This window comes from Saccopteryx bilineata, chromosome 2 (assembly GCF_036850765.1).
Source record: "Saccopteryx bilineata isolate mSacBil1 chromosome 2, mSacBil1_pri_phased_curated, whole genome shotgun sequence".
In the NCBI taxonomy this organism is placed as follows: Eukaryota; Metazoa; Chordata; class Mammalia; order Chiroptera; family Emballonuridae; genus Saccopteryx; species Saccopteryx bilineata.
In genome coordinates, this window is record NC_089491.1 from 96,116,800 (window position 1) to 96,134,042 (window position 17,243).

Below are 17,243 nucleotides of genomic sequence, written 5' to 3' on the forward strand. Positions count from 1 at the left end.
CCCCGGGCCACGGACTGGTACTGGTCCGTGGGCCATTTGGTACCAGTCCACAGAGAAAAAATAAATAACTTACATTATTTCTATTTTATTTATATTTAAGTCAGAACGATGTTTTGTTTTTTTAAATGACCAGATTCCCTCTGTTACATCTGTCTAAGACTCATTCTTGACGCTTGTCTCGGTCACGTGATACATTTATCCGTCCCACCCTAAAGGCCGGTCTGTGAAAATATTTTCTGACATTAAACCTGTCCATGGCCCAAAAATGGTTGGGGACCACTGGTCTAGGGGACTTGACGTGAGGGCTTTGCAATCGGGCGGATCTGGGTTGGCATAATGGTTCCTCCTCTTCCTTACTGGCTGCTAAATCTTGCCTCTTTGAGCTAGTTTTCTCTTTTGTAAAACAAGATTGATCACATGCAACTAAAAGAGTTGTTATGATATTTAAATAAGACAAATGATATAAAGTTTCAATGCTGATGATGTCACATAAAGTATGGTCCATAAAAAAAAAAAAAAGCTATTTTCTCCCTGAGACACCCTGGTTTCCAGGAGCCAAAAGGAGACTGGAGCAATTCAGATTCTCCTGAATAGAGACCCAACATTTAAAAATTGGTATGGATGGAGGCTTCAGATATCACCCAGTTTCCCAGAACAGTGGGTCAAAGAAAGTTAGGGTTGTGGCATGTTCTCTGTGCTTGGGCATAAACAGCTCTGATGGGGGCAGTCAGCTTCTCTGGGAGCTATGGCCCTCTGTAATGCACAATTATCATAATTCATGACAGTATGAAATATCTAATAATAGCTTTTTTTCCTCCCAAAGAGCAGGGGGCTGCTTTGCATATTTTGCATCCTTTGTAAAGCTCTAAAATTACTTTGTGATGTGAAACATGTCTGTGGTGAGACTTTGTGTTGTTTGTTCTTATGGTTTCATGCAAAGATTGAGCAAGAATTTGTTATAAACAGCTTGCAATTATTTAGGAAAAAAATAAAAATAAAGTTGGGTGGGCATCAATCAGACTTCTAGACAAATCCAAGTTCTCTCAATAAGAATAATCAAATACAACAGCACATGTGTGTTCTGGCCACAGATGTCCATTCATCCCAACATAAAACTGTGGATTACCTGCTTCAAGAGCCTCTGGTGTGTGCATGAAATGTTTGGATCTGTGGATGGGTGAGAACACCTCTCCAGAGCCCACTCACTGAGACATATGCACCCATATGGAGAGTCAGCCTCAGAGATTTGGAAGAGTGATTCTAGCTATAAGGGGCCAGAAGTGGAGGAATGAAAAAATTCTGTAAAATGGATAGTGTGAGACTTTCCATCTATTTTTTTCCTCTATCATTTCTGGTTTAAATTTTCATGTTTACAAGTTGCAAGCTCAGTATGGCTTATGAAAATCCATCTGCTCTTTCTGCCAGTTACTTCATCACCAGGAATCTACTGGTGGAAAAGAACAGGCAGCGTGTGTGTGTGTCTAAGCGTGCATGCATGTGTGTGATGGAGAAAGTGTCTCATGATTCCATTACTGTGATATTCCTTGAGATTAACTGCAGTAGCAGCAAAGTCTTGATTGGTGTGTTCAGTAAGACGTTGTGTCAGAAGGATCACTCAGAGACTTGATCTCTTGAGATGACGTTCAGACTGCCAAGTGCAAAGATACTTTGCTAATTGTGTCCGTACCATTTTTGATAAACTATTCTTTTTTCTACCCTAACATAGTTACTGCAATTTGCATAAGGCTTTTCCATGGTTCCACTGAATTCATTAACTGAAATTCCCATCTTTACAAACTTTATAAACTACAAATAAGTGTGTAAACTCAGAGTGAATTCTATTTCCATTCATGCTATATCACTTTCCTGGTGTCTGCTGGGAATGTTTTATGAGCATTTGGTGTCTCCATAGTGCATACTTAAGCATAGCACATCCTGCTGCAGATGAAGTTTAACATTTTTCTTTCCACAGATGGAACCTGAGAGGAGCTATTTCCCCAACATTTTTTTCTTAAATGGAGCCACTAATGCAGACAATCTAAATGACATAATTGTGTGTATACTGTGTGTATATGTATATTTTGACTAACCATGGGAATACTGTTCTGGTATTCCTTAGATTGATTACTTCTACCCCAGGATTTCGCTGTCAGCCGGGCCTCTTGTCAGGGGCCTTTCTGGGTGAGTGAGAAAAGCAAGGCAGCGATGCTCTGCGAGGAGAGAACATGTGCTTTATGTTCGCTGATGGGAAAAGGGTTTGCCACCCCAAAATGACAGCGCCAAGGCAAAGCAAACACAGTCTCCACTTTCCTAACGTAGACATTAGCTTTGGAAAGTGTGTCTTTTGAAACCCCACCTCCCCCACCCCTGCTATCCAAATGGGGGCTTTTTCTAAGAAAAAACGTCAGCAGCTCCAGCTCTGCTTCCATTATCTCGCGCACGACGTCTCTGTTGTGTTAAACGTACTGCTGGGTGTGCTTCAGTGTTTCCAATAGTAGAATAAAATAGTGCGCTGGCGATCAGCATTATTAGCTGTCAATAGCAGGTATTTGCAATCCACAGATAAATATGTAATGATGGAGGAGACCAAAGCAGGTTCTCAAAATGTTTTAATAACATCCCACCACTACTTGCACACGGACTTAGTCCCACCCCCGTCCCCCTCTCAGGCTTCCTGATTCGTGCTGCAGCTATGAGCTCACATCTATCTGCCTGCGCCAGTCAGCCATGAGCTCCTTAAGCTCAAAGATGTAACTTGTTGACCTTTGGTCCTCGGTGTTTACGGCAATAGATGCCTGCCGACTGAGCGGTTGAACAGAAATTCGACTGTTTCATCATTTACAAGGATTTCTGCATGCATTCACGTCTCTGAAGATTCCAGAAGTTATGCCCCTCCCCCTCTCCTTCAGCTTCCACCGAAGCAGCTCTCAGACAGCCCCTCACGGTGGACAGCACGCACCAAATCAGTTAACTGAATTTTCCGCTATTTAACCAGTTGACCTAGTTTATCTGAAATTTAAAGTCAATAATTTATCAGCAATAGTAGCTCTAGAATTACTTTGACATCTTGGGATTTATTCCCTAAATTAAAAAATAAAAATAGCATTATCTTTTAAGAAAAATTAGAGGACAATATTTTTACATGTTATGTATCAACTGAACTTTCCTAGTAAGTACTTTTTCAAAACATCTGTCTTCACAGAAGTAATTAAAAGGAGAATGGGAAGTTGGTCCACATAAGTGGTTCTCAAGCTTTAGTCAACATAGGAATCACATGAAGGCCTTGTTAAAACACAGGTGGCTACATAGGGTCTGAGAACTTCCAATTCCAGCAACCTCCCAGGTGAAGGCGATGGTACCGTCACTGGTCAGCAGACCACACCTTGAGAACCACTGACCTAAACAGTGAATGTAGACAGTGATCTCTAGGGTTCAGAAGCAAGTTTATCAGTTGTTTAATTTGATGTAGCTGGGTGGATGTCATGGGTTATATAAAGTCTCCACTTCTCTTTGTCTTATTGCTTTCCCTCATTTAAAAAGAAAACATCTATTTATTGGATGGAGACATCAAATTAGTAGGATGGTAGAATCATGGACTGGTGAACAGCCAGCTCCCAAAACAACAAATGCCCTGACTTGTAGCATTTACCTCCCGTGGTGTAGATCCCCCTTCCACGGCCAATGTCAAGCTGCCAACACGAGCTCCCAGGCCTGTGGCTGCACAAGGAGCACTCCCAGGGCCAGCAGCAGGGGCTTTGAACTGGACAAGGCCTAGTACTGTGACCTACTAGCTGTCTGTGGGCATACAGCTCAATTTCTCTAACCTTAGTTTCTTTACTTGTGAAAGAGGGATAATAAAAGTTCCTCTGGCTGCTGGGATCCAGAGCGCCTGCCACAGGGGCACTGCACAGGCAATGGCAGTGCTCATAAAGGAACCTGCAACTGAACATCCACTGCTCTCAGACAGCTGTGCTCCTGCTGTCTTGAATGCCATCTTTTGCAAGAACCTCGCCGAGAGCGCTCACGTCTCCTCGGCCTCACTCTTGAATATATAAAACATCCTGAGAGGTGTTCTCTTGGTGTGTGCCTGTGTGCAATCACTCCATTCGCTTTAAGAGTCAGATCAGCAACCAGTCTCAGCTCTGCTGGCACAACATGAATTGCATTGAGAAGTGCGCATTGAGTGTCCTACTCAGGCTTCTCACCTCGATTGCATCATTGACTTGGGTCTTTGCTCTATCACCTCGAAGATTTCATCTTCTGGGTCACCACCATAAGGATGATTGGAGTCCTTTTTAGCCATTTATCCCCAGCCTTTCTTTGGTAAATTCATAATCTAAACATTGGTCCAGTATTGGGATTGTAAATTATCCTGCATTCCTTCCACGCAACAGTGTGCTAAAGGGTTGGCAACCTGTAAGCAGTTAAAGGTAGGCATGGGATTTATAATTGTGAATAAAAACTGGAAACAACTCAAAGGCCAACAATAGGGGATTGGTTAAGTCAAGTCTGTATAGCCACAGGATGCCCACGCTGCAGCAATTAAAAATGACATTTGTGGAGTGTTTCTGAGAATATAAGAAAATGCCGTGACTTGTTCTGTGACAAGGCGTACACACACAGAGAGACCTACACTGCAATTGCAATGGTAGACAGACAGAAATGCATGTGACAGACAAAAGCTTTTAAAAATACACTAAAATATTAAAATTGGTTGTGACTAGGTGGAAAGATTAAATATGTCAAAAATTATAATAGATGGAGCCACTTTGAAACGGAACCCTCACTGTCACGCCTGAGGAACTGCCTTGCACGTCTTATGCCTCAACTCTCTGGAATGTTAAAACAGGACAAAAGAACCTCTGAACTGGGCCTAAAGAACCTCATGCCCCAAAGAAATGTTTGCAAAGCAAACAAGAAAGCTGATATTATGACTACCGGACTGAAAATTAAAACATTGTTTAGAATGAACATCACTATGTTATGTTATCTGCACCCATAGAAATGCCTTTCTTCTATTGATGTCATTGTTCCCCTCCCCTGTCTTATAAACACCCCTTGCCCTCGCCTCAGTCAGAACACTGTCTGGGCTTTTGCCTAGACCAATGCTTCCCAAATAGCTATTCTTTTGATCTCAAATAAATGTTTGTAGTCTCTCACTGTGAAAGGCCTTTTATTTTTAGGTTAACAAGCATAATCCTTGCTCCCCCATCTTCTTCCTACGATTTCCAGATTTTATATAATAACAGCTCCTGTTTATTGAGCACATATGTGAAGGCACATGGCAGACCCTTTGTCTATGTTGTCTCTTACCCTCAGGATAGAAGGCAAAGTAAGTGTTATTCCTACTTTACAGGTGAGAAAACTGAGGTATAGAGACAGTAATCAACTTGCCCAGGATGACAAACTACTACACAAGCAAACCAAGGTTTAAAGAGACATCTATTTGATTCCAAAACCCTTGTTGTTTCCACGACACCACCCTTAAGATTATACACTTCTTTTATGATGTGAAAGCTATGTAACAAATGTTGTTTTTAAAAAACAAGGCATACATTTTTTTTTAATAGGGAAGCCTAGACTAGAGATCATTTAGAGGCAGAAATATATAGGCAGAAAGGGTTGCACTCAAGGCTACTGCTTAATAATGCTTCTACATAATTTAGAAAACTGCCAACAGAGCCAGCCTCCCACTGAGACACATGGCACAGAGAGCTGAATGCTGTCAGAGGTCAGCTTCCTCTCCCTTCTGGCAGAGGGCACGGAGGGTGCAGTAAACAGCCTGGAGCCAGTACCAGGCCACCCTGCTGGGCATCAGAAGCAGCACACACCTAAGAGATAGGTATAGCATCTCTTTAATCTGTGTTCTCACTCTCCTCTTACACCTTCCCTTCCTCCAAACTCCTTCTCACTTGGATTTCTTCCTCACTGCCCTCTATTTTGAAGCCTTGTGTGCTGGGAAGAGTATGTGCTTGTTGTATCCTGTTCTTCAAAGCTCTTTCTTGCATCTTTGTAGGCAGAACCTTGCCGTTTTCAAAATGACAGCTAATTACCCTGAAGAGAGAAGACTTGGGAATACAGTGTTTAAACCACTGAGCTTTGAACCTAAGCTTAAGCTCTCTCTGCTGATCACAGAGCCTTTCAGCACATCTCTCTGCATCCTCTGGGGTCCTGTAACTCTCTGCCCATCTCTAGTACTGTGCACATTGCGCTTTGTTGTAATGATCTGTTCGTGTCTCTCTGTTTCTGTGGTTAGGTGAAGAGCTCTTTAAGAGCAGGACTGTCTTTCTTTCTGTGCCCTCGCCACATGGATTTGGTCCAAAAGGATGTGAATGACTGCATCTCAAAAAACTGAGAAGCAGCACGAGACCATGAACAATCACAGTGTATCCCAGACGAATGTCACAACCACTCAAGATAGCATTGTTCTTAAAGTCCCTCTCAAGCTTTACCTCTCAGAGAAATGGAATGGTTTCTTGTGTCCCACCAAATCCTCTCCAGCTATAATGTGAGTCCCTTCCCTTTTTTTTCAGTCCCGAAGACTACCAAGAATATTGATTGCTATTTGCTTCATAAAAACACCCACACACATACTTGTTTATATTCATTTGTTCCAAAAAGAAGTTCAGTTGGCTTATAAGAATATAAAGACTCCAAAAAAAAAAAAAAAAGAATATAAAGACTCCAACATACAAGCATGAAAGTAGTAACAGAAGAGAAGGAGAGAGAAATAAGGGTGGAGACATAATCATTCACACAGTGGAAGGCATAAGACAACAAGTTCTTATAGAAAAAGTTGGCAACTTCATGGCCACAGAAACCATTGTCCAGTGTCTATTTTGACCCAGCTACATTGAATTGAGCTGTCCTTACCTTGCTTAACCACACTTTATTCCAAAGCAGTTAGGCAGGGTTGGTCCTATGGTATAAACAAGGTCATCCCTCTGACCAATTCCCACCAAATCCTGCCCCAAAAAGGACATGGCCAGATTTCTCTCTGCCCTGCTGCTGATAGCTATGAAGCCTTGTCTGAGTGCTCACAGGCCTGGCACAGGCCAGCTAGTGGGACAGCAAGATGAGGTTGTTGACCCTGGTCTCAATCCTGTCCAGCTCACTCAGGAAAGGAGAGATGCCAAGGTATATTTGGCAAGAAGTTTCTAAAAACTCATAAAAGATAAAGATTTCTTAGTAGTTTGATGAGCAAAAAGACACCAAGAAGTAATTGCAGAGTATACAGCATTACACTAGGAACTATAGATGTTTTCAAAATTGTGTTTTATAAAAATTCTTGAACATAAAAATAGTTATATACTGGAGGATGGGGGCATAATATCCCAAACCCTTGAATACCAGAAACGTGCATATTATAAATACAATGTGTGGAGTCACAAGTTTGACTGGAAAAAAAAAAAAGTGTCTTTAGTATGTGGATTATATGGGCAACAAAGGGAGAAAGAACTGACCTACTCACCATGAACCAGAGGCTCTTTCCACAATCATTTTATTCACAACTCCCTTATGATATGCTGTGGGAGTAACAACTCTTATTTCAAAACCTGGACATTCTCAGATAGCCCTGATCATAGATCCAGAGAAAGGGAGTTGGTAGAGGTGGAGAAGGCAAAGGAGACCCCTGGATTAGTTACCACTTTGGTATTAGGTCACAGGAATCAGTTTTGCTCAGGAAAAACAGGGGGCCTTATCTCAGACACTACAGGACAAGTGAATAACTAAGCCATAGGTAGAATGGAGAAATAGCTGGGGCTCAAATACCTAGAATGTAGTGTTCAACCCTCCTAAGATTTTTCTTTCATCTCTTCTTTTCCTGCTTCTTTATATATTTCATCTTTTATTTTTATTTTCCTTTTTTTTAATATACATTTCATTTTAACTCATGAAGGTTGGCTTTCTCCTGTCTCAGCATCACCACCAGAGAGCAGGTGAATCTTCTCCTCCAGTTGCCCTTGAAGGAATCCCAGGTAACAGCACTGATTGGCCAAGATTAGGTCAGGTGCTCACCACTGAACCAATCAACCATGGCTAGATGTGTGTGGGAGGGCCTGGGATTTACTCAACATTAAGCAGGGGACTATCTTAATGAGTGGATGATGGCCCAACAAATAAGGTTGAGTAAAAACTTGAAAGTCCCCACTTAAACCCAAGGACGCAGAGGTAAAAACAGCACTTCTCCAAAGAAAGGGAAAAAGAGAAAAATGTGGAAGACAGCAAAGGCCCATCACACTACTAATCCACAGGGATCACATAGGTGTTGGACACAAAGAGGTAGACAGGCCTGGCAGATGGAAGCTTATAAAACAATTGGTTTTCTAATAGTATGCCCCCTCCCCTCACCCACAGCAAAGAGAGTCTTCCTGGGCTATGGGAGAAACAGAGGTTGGGGACACTGGAGCCAAAGACCAGAATATCGTAACTCATATAGAGTTTGGGGTAAGGGCTAGGGAAGGCATAAACTATTCTTCTTTCTCAATGTTTCTCAGGAAATACATAATGGATATAAGGTTAAAATTATAAAATTAATGTGCCTGTTATTTTTTATATGCTACAGAAGTATCATGACTATATATGTACCAAATGATAAATATATAGTGGTGAAATCATTTATAAAGAGTACTCTACGATAAATGCATTTTAGGTCAGAAGGGTTAGGAGGGGACTTGTTTTCTGTGGCTCTCTGTTTAGCTCTAGGTTCCCCAAGGTACAAATTAAACGATGGATTGGGCAGTCCTTATCCACTTTCAACAAAAATGCCTACAGTGGCGGTGGTGCTCAGTTACTTGCCAAACTGCAGGAAAACAGAGCAAAGCTCTTCTCTCTTGCATTCATGGGCATGAGCAGTTTGTCTCCCTTTAAACTCAAAATTTTAAACACTGCCTAACTAGGTGGTGGCACAGTGTGGATAGAGCATTGGCTTGGTACACTGAATACCCAGGTTCGAAACCCCAACATCACAGGCTTGAAGGCGGGCTCATCCAGCTTGAGCAGAGGCTCACCAGCTTGAGCCCAGGGTCACTGGCTTGAGAGTGGAATCATAGACATGACCTCATGGTCACTGGCTTGAGCCCAAAGGTCGCTGGCTTAAGCAAGGGTTCACTGGCTCAGCTGGAGCCCCCCAGTCAAAACACATATGAGAAAGCAATCAATGAACAACTAAGGCACCACAACTATGAGTCGATGCTTCTGATCTCTTCCTTCCTGTCTATCTATCTCTCTCTCACTAAAAAAAGAAAAAAAAGAAAAGAATTTACTACTGTTTATTATAAACAAACAAATAAAAACTGAATTTTCGAGAAGACAATGTAAGAAAACATGGAATACATGGACGTATGAGATATTTTCATAAATATCACATGAAAAGCTTAAAAGGATAGGTATTTCTGAAAGATTATTAGGTTCTAAAGTGTAGCTGTACCACTCAGGGTAGGTCCAGGTTATGCTGCAATAACAGTGAACCTAAAAAATCTCAGTGGCTTAAACAACAATGGACTTCTTGCTCATGCTAATATACATCCTAAATTGGCAGGGGGCCAGCCCATCCTAGTCCTTCAGGGACCCAAGTGATAGAGGACACACATACCTCCACAGTAGCTGGTGGTAGGAAAGCTGGGCATGGGGACTCATCTATTGGCTCTTATATCTTCTGCCTGGAAATGACGCATGTCACTTTTGCTTATACTTGGGAGGGGGGCATGCTAGTCACATGGTTACACCTAATTTAAGTGGGGCAAGAAAGTGCCATACTGCCTCAATGACTGATTTCATAAAAAATGATAATCATTCAGAATGCTATTTTTAAAGACCGGAAATCTAAGTCAGCTACATTTAATATTCCATATGTTTTAATTTTTAGAAGATATTTTCCAAGGCTTTAATCATGTTCACTGGGCACTTGATTAATGCATGGAGAGCTGGAGTGTAACTACCCGTCCCTAGAATCAGGGCTGGCTTTGGTGAACTGTTTGGCCAACAGAGCAGGTAGAAGTAATGTCCTGGAAACTTTTGAGGTTAGGTCTTGAGAAGCCTTGCAGCTTCCGCTTGGTCCCTGGGGGACTGTGATGGGCAGAGCACATGCCAACCTGGACGGCACCTGGAGCATGAAGTGCCTGCACCCGGAGGCCTGAGCTGCCATGTAACTGTCCAACTACCCTGACGTCACTATGCCGAGGGTGCCCTGTGGACCACGTAGAGAGGCTGGGAGACAGGTGATTTTTTGGTTTAAATCTTTTGGATAAATGTATAATATTTCTGCCTTCCAGATGTTGTGTGAGGGTGTTCGTATCTTTGGAAGTAATCATACCACCAATTGATGTCTTGAGGCTCTAATTCCTTAGGGTGAAGATGTTTTCTCTTGAGAGTTTTGGGAGGAACAGGAGTCTTGGTTCTTGAAGGAAAGGGAGGGGAGAGGAATCATTTTGAGGCCTGAGTTGTCGCCCATGGTGAGGTATGCTGTGTGGTGGGCAACCAGCAATTCCTTCGTTCCGTGCTTTTGTTTTGCTGCTGTAATTTTTAAGTATTTAAGTTTGAACAGGTCAGCTCTGGCATGAGGGGTTTTCCACAACATGAAGAACCAAGAAGATTTTAATTACAGTGTATTTTACAGCTCCCCATCTTTACACCAAAATTAAGTCTTGACACTCACAATAAATAAAGAAAAATAATAAAGCAGGCCCTCGATTAATATTTGACCAAGGAGGCGAGAACACACAATGGGGTAAGGATAGTCAATTCAATAAATGGTGGTGAGAAAATTGAACAGATACATGCAAATATATATAAAACAAGACCACTTTCTTACGCCATCCACAAGAATAAGGTCAAAATGGACTAAAGACTTAAATGTCAGACTAGAAGCCATAAAAATCCTAGAAGAAAACATAAGCAGTAAGACCTCCATTATTTCTTATAGCAATATTTTTTCTGATATATCTCCTCAGGCAAGAGAAACAAAAGAAAAAAATTAACAAATGGGTCTACATCAAACTAAAAGGTTTTTGCACAGCAAAGGAGACTATCAACAAAAGGAAAAGACGACCCACACAATGGGAGAACGTATTCACCAGTACATCTTATAAAGCTCAACACTGAAAAAAAATACAAAACATCCAATTAAAAAATGGGTAATGGACCTAAACAGACACTTCTTCAAAGAAGACGTACTGATAGCCAAAAGACATATAATAGGTGCTCATTGTCACTATTCATCAGAGAGATGCTGATTAAAACCACAATGAGATATCACCTCACAGTTGTCAGAATGTCTATCACCAATAAATTAATAAACAACAAGCGCTGGCCAGGGTGTGGAGAAAAGGGAACCCTCCTGTTTTGCTGGTGGGAATGCAAATTGGTGCAGCCACTGTGGAAAGCAGCATGGAGTTTCCTCAAAAATATTAAAAATGAACTACATTTTGACCCAGTGACTCCACTTCTGGAAATATAGCCAAAGAAACCCAAAACACCAATGAAAAAGCAGATGTGCACCCCTATGTTCACTGCAGCATTATTCACAATAACAAGGATATGGAAGCAGCCCAACTCCCAATCAGTAGATGAGTGGATAAAAAAGCTATGGTAACATTTACATAATGGAATACTACTCATTCGTAAAAAAGAAGGAAATCTTACCTTTTACCACAGCACGGATGGATCTCAAGAGTATTATGCTAAGTGAAATAAGCCAGTCAGAGAAAAACACGTACCAAATGATTTCACTTATATGTGGAATCTAATGAACCAAATAAACTAACAAACAGAACAAAACAAAACGAAATTTAAAAAACATAATAAAGCACATCCAAGAGTGAGGTCCCCAGAGGACTTCCCACCTTCACCCCCACCCCCATTGTATAGGACCACCCTGCATGGGCAACAGGGTGGGCTCTGAGCAGATTCGAGGTGGATCATGAATTCATCTTGTCTACTGAAAACCCTCAGTCACCTTATAAAAGATGTTTGGTTCTTTTGAGGAGAAATAATAAATAGCAGCCCTCTTTCCCACCCAAGTTATAAACAAATTGAAGAAATATTCCCCCAAATGTATATAAACTGGGGACTAAAACTTCACATTTATTCCCATAAAACTGATGATGGCAGATACGGCTTGACGCCCTGCAGCCTCATGAGCTTCCTCTACGAACCCCAGGATTAGTCAGGCTGCATCATCTAGTCACAGAGAGCACTGGATGACAATGGTACTCTCGAAGTGGGCAAAACTTATGACAGGAAGGGGAAACACTAGCTTCCTGAATGTAAAGAGGGAGGGGCTGAAATGAATAAGCCCATGTCTTTCTCCCAAATGGATGGAGTACGTAAGGAGTCAGAGAGATCAGGAGTGTGACACTAACCGAACCCCTCCACATGGAAGAAAACAGGAAGAATGGGGGAGGTGCGAGATAGTGGAGTAGGCAGTGGCCTTGCAAGATGGGTATGGGTCTTGGCCCTAGCAACAGAGAACTTGTGTTGGTCTTGACACCTGAAATACAAGTTCACCAGCTCTTGCGCTTGCTTTCCACTTCATGTCAGCAAGCATTTACTAGAGGTCTGCTATAAATATACACCTCTGGTTGTGTGATCCTAACTTTAGGGACCTGCGTTAATGAGGGAATAGGGTAAGGTGCTAGAACCAAAAAAAGCCCTTAGTACAGAGGCCCTGTGCCGGGCATCTCAAACAGGTCAGGAATGAGGAGATGAATACGACCACACCCTGCCATTAAGGAGCTGTATATTCAGACAGACAAGTATAGAACAGTAGTATCTACTGGGGGCATGTCCACAGCATCACAAAAGTAAAGAAACAATCAGCTTTACCTGGGTGGCAGGTGGAGGTGAAGGTGCACAGGAGACTTGATGGCTGAGCTGAGTCTTTGAAAAAGAGTGGAATTTGCTAAATTAAGGAACAGCTTATGGGAGGGAAGGTGTGGAGAGACCAAGTTATATGCCCAGACTCCAGCAGTTTCCCTCAATCAACAGATATTCATTGAGCATTCATACAGTCACTTTTAAGAATTTAGTGTTGACTGAGATAAGTATAGCTTCTGGTTTGGGGGAATTTATTATTACATTCAATTAAAATGAGAGTAGTGGGAGTCAAAACTAGAAAAGTGTACAAGGGTCAGATTATGGAAGGTCTTATGCATCATGCCATGGAGGTTATGGTTTAACCCAAAGCCTGTTCTCAGTCCACTATTGCCCACATCATTCTATAGAACAGGCTTGTCATGGGAATACACCACATCTCCCTCTGGGTCTAAAGTGGCATTACTTGTGATGATGGAAAATAGGATGTCAAGCATAAAAATGGCCTTTCATGTTCTAGAAATTCTTAAAATGTAAGGAGTCTTTTCATCTTTTCCCGCAGGCCAAGCCATAAGGACAATGAGTGAAAACACTAGTGAAAATAAACCAAAATTAAAATAAGCATTTATATACCATTATTATATTTAATACTGAAGTGCAATATATAAAAACTTTATCAAATATTTTCAAAGTATCATAAAGATTACTTAAAGTCTCAGAAGTTCTTCCTGGCCAATAGAGAAATAAACAAAAAAAGAGGGAGTTTATAATGAATTCCAAAAACCTGACCAAATTTCTTCCAGAACTCTGTTATTATTCTTCTTTCTTTTCTTAAACTCAGGAGATATTTGGATTGATCTGGAAGATCATTTCTTGGAGGAAATTGAAAAGGGAAATTAATTCAAATATGAAGAATTATTTGGCATCTGTATGATCTAGGCTTGATGTGGCAGCAAATAAAAAAAGTAAACTGGGTCCTGGCCGGTTGGCTCAGTGGTAGAGCATCAGCCTGGCGTGCGGAAGTCCTGGGTTCGATTCCTGGCCAGGGCACACAGGAGAAGCGCCCATCTGCTTCTCCACCCCTCCCCTTCTCCTTCCTCTCTGTCTCTCTCTTCCCCTCCTGCAGCCAAGGCTCCATTGGAGCAAGGTTGGCCTGGGCGCTGAGGATGGCTCTGTGGCCTCTGCCTCAGGTGCTAGAATGGCTCTGGTTGCAACAGAGCGACCCCCCAGATGAGCAGAGCATCGCCCCCTGGTGGGCGTGCCGGGTGGATCCCGGTCGGGCGCATGCAGGAGTCTGTCTGACTGCCTCCCCATTTCCAGCTTCGGAAAAATAAAAAAAATTTTAAAAAAAGGTAAACTGTCTCCTTAATCAATATTTGATGATTAATGGTTTAAATTCAATGAATACTCAATCTAAATATATTATGAAGTGAAGTTCCAGTCCATTTTGGTTTTTATAAGAGGAAAAGGGGTATTCTTTATTCTAATAAATTAATCTGAAATAATCATGGGGATGCATTGCTTGTGTTTAATGAGTAAATGTACTCCCTTGTGCAAATTTCAAGCTTTTTCTGATACTCAGAAGGTAGAATCTTTGAAGAAAGAAAATTATTCCCTTCAAACTGGGAACTCAAAAATAATGATGGGAGAAAAGAGGACAGGAAAACAATTATGAAGTAGCAGATAGACACAGGTGAATGGTAAACCCAGCCTCAGGGGAATTCAAAAATGAAGAAAAATAGTGAGATATGTTTCTTTCCTCTAAAACATGCAAGGAAAAGATGAGAAAAGTCTCTTACACGTTTAGTTTCAATCTGATCTAATCTTAACATGGTCTATGACTCTATGCTATTTATAGCAAAGTGATACAGTCGTTCATATGCCAGTGAAAAGCTTGATATTCTGCTTGATATATTATTTAACCCTTCGAGTAGTGAGTCTTTTTAATACTCACTGACCACCAGCAAGTGAAACTAAAATAAAATTAGTTCCAGTTTTTTAACTTAAAATCATGTTTGTTTGATAACCAATTTATGGAAACAAGAACATACATTTGCCTTTTCTTTTAATGTTGCCTTACACATGTACTGTCGTACTCTGGATGGTCAGGAGGCACAAGGACGTACATGAACATTCGTACTACTCAAAGGGTTAAGTATTTGTGTGAAAATTCTAGTTCCAGGATGGCGAACAGGAGTCACAGTTTGAATCAAGTCCAGTAGATAAGTAGTGGCTGCCTAGCATTTTATTTCAGAAAGATTATGATGCTGCAACCAGCTCAGGAGCAGAGTGATGTGATCAATGAGCCACCTTGGGCTTGTGTTTAGGACAGTAGCAGCCCATATGTTACTATTTGCCAACCTAAGTCTAGCTGAAACAGAAGAATTATTTGACAGCTTATCATGGCTTCCCACTCAAAGCAGAATGGAATTGCCTGGAAAAGTTATATTATAAACTGTAGCATATGCTTCTGGGAAATAACAACAATGAAAATATTATACAATTTTAATGCCTCCCCCTACCCCTGCCACATACACACATATCAACATAGTTAGTAAATAAGGCTGACAAACATGAAAAAGAAAAATACTCATTATCTCTCGGTCGTGCTATCTTCACTCTAAGTACCTGCGATAGAGAGTAGGCTAAGATGCTGCAGCAAAAGGCCTCAGACACAGCAGCATTACTTCCCTTCCACAAAATAGTTCACGAGCAGCTCTGCCATCTGTGTCCTGTGGCTCAGTCGGGGTCTAAGGCAGCTACTCCAGTGTGCACAGCTCCTAGAGGAAGTCTAGAAAAAGAGACTTTATCTCTGATGGGCACTCATTTCCACTAGTATTCCAGAGACCCCCACCTTGGTCTGTGATCACACTGAGATACGAGGGGATCGGAACATGTAAGTAACCCCCCAGATAGGCAGCCATGTGCTCAGCTTCACTTTGGGCTGTTACAAAAAAGAAGAAAAGGAGGATGTATATATATATATACTGGGAAGAGTCAGCAGTTTCCATCGCTGCTATAGAAGAAGAGGGAGACCAATTGATTCTGAAGAAGTCGGGAAACTCCTTAATGAACGAAGGAAGAGTAAAAACAATAAAGGACCTAAATTGGTAAAGAAGAAAGAAAGAGAGACTAAAAAACAATAAGATTTCCTAATACGCTTCCCAATAACATTCGCCAATTGGTGAATGTTCACCAATCATGAGTAATAATGGGATTTGCCAACATCATGTATCTCCTCACATGAGGTTTTGAAAAAGGCAGAACATCACCTAGTATTCTTGCTAAAAATGTGTAACATCAACTTAATTATGAGAAAATGTTACTTAAACCCAAACTGAGGGACTTTTAACAAAATAGCAAGCCAAATACTCTTAAAGAGTGTCAAGATCCTAAAAGACAAGGAACCGAGCAGCTGGCCCCTCTTAGAGTAAATTAGGAGACATAACAATTAAGTGTAGTGTGGACCAGAAAAAGGATATTAATGGGGAAAACCAAATTCAAATGAAATGCAGATTAGTGACTGGTGGTTTATCAGTGTTAACTTTCTGGTTTTGATAGCTGTATTATGGACATGGAGATGTTTACTTAAGGAAAGCTAGGTGTGGGACCTTGCATTGTCTGGTGGATTAAACTCACACTCCTCACATGAAGGCCTCTGGGTCCTTCATGGTCTAGTCCAAACCTGTATTTCTTTCTCAGCTCCTACCACTTCCAAACATTCCCTCTCCTCTCCAACCCCACAAAACTTCTCACATTATAAAATAATCCGTTTCTATCCCCATCTCCTGGAATTCACACTTACTGCTCCGACCACCTGGAATGTCTCCCCTAAGCTACTCACCCTGTTGCCTTCTGGCGAATCCAAACATTGCCTTGGAGACTCGGCCTAAATATTACTTCCCTTCAATGCCCTTCGTAATTCCTCTTAGAAGCTCTGTTTTCTATCAACACTTGATTTTTTTTCACTCTTGTAAATCTTTAGTTTCTTTATTGATTGATTGATTTAAGAGTAAGAGGAAGGGAGAGAGAAAAGAACATCAATTTGGTGTTCCACTTATTTATGAATTCACTGGTTGATTCTTGCATGTATCTGGGTATTGAACCTGCAGTGTTGGTGTATCAGGACAATGCTCTAACCAACTGAGCTACCCAGCCAGGACTACTCTTATAACTCTTCTTAATATTGTAACTCATCTATTCTTTCATGGTCAAGTATAGTCGTTGGTTCTTGTATAACGAAGACAAAAGACAGAACCTCTGCTTCCTAGTGATTGAGTTTAGTGGCTGAGCCAATGGTCATAGTACAATGTAATCAATCATATGATGGAGGTCAATAACAAGCACAACTTACCCTTGAATGACATGTATTTTTTTCAGTTAATACTGTAAATTTTCTCTTTTTTATGATTGTCTTAACATTTTTTACT